The sequence below is a fragment of the Mesitornis unicolor genome, unplaced genomic scaffold, assembly GCF_000695765.1.
Source record: "Mesitornis unicolor isolate BGI_N332 unplaced genomic scaffold, ASM69576v1 scaffold22380, whole genome shotgun sequence".
Taxonomy (NCBI): Eukaryota; Metazoa; Chordata; class Aves; order Mesitornithiformes; family Mesitornithidae; genus Mesitornis; species Mesitornis unicolor.
The window spans coordinates 1-315 of NW_010159234.1; positions in this window are offsets into that span (position 1 = coordinate 1).

A 315-nucleotide genomic window follows, 5' to 3' on the forward strand; every position below is an offset into this window, starting at 1 on the left:
GGCCGGTCCCCGCGGGCATCCCTCGGTCGGGAGCTCGGGGGCCGAAGGGACCCGGACCTGTGTGGGTGAGCCGAAGTGCCATAATTTCCCTTTTAGTACCATTTCCCCCTGGATCTTGCAGCGGAGGATGCGGGTTTAAGGCATAATATTGTTTATAGAGGGAGAAAGATAAGGGGTGACATTTTTGGGGGTGTTGCAGTGTGTTTCTGTGCTGATGCAGGCGCGGGGCTGTCCGATCTTCGCACGCATTTATTTGCCACAGTTCTGGGTTGCTGTGGCGGGCGGGGGGGCTTGGGGGGGGCGGGGCGGGGGCGG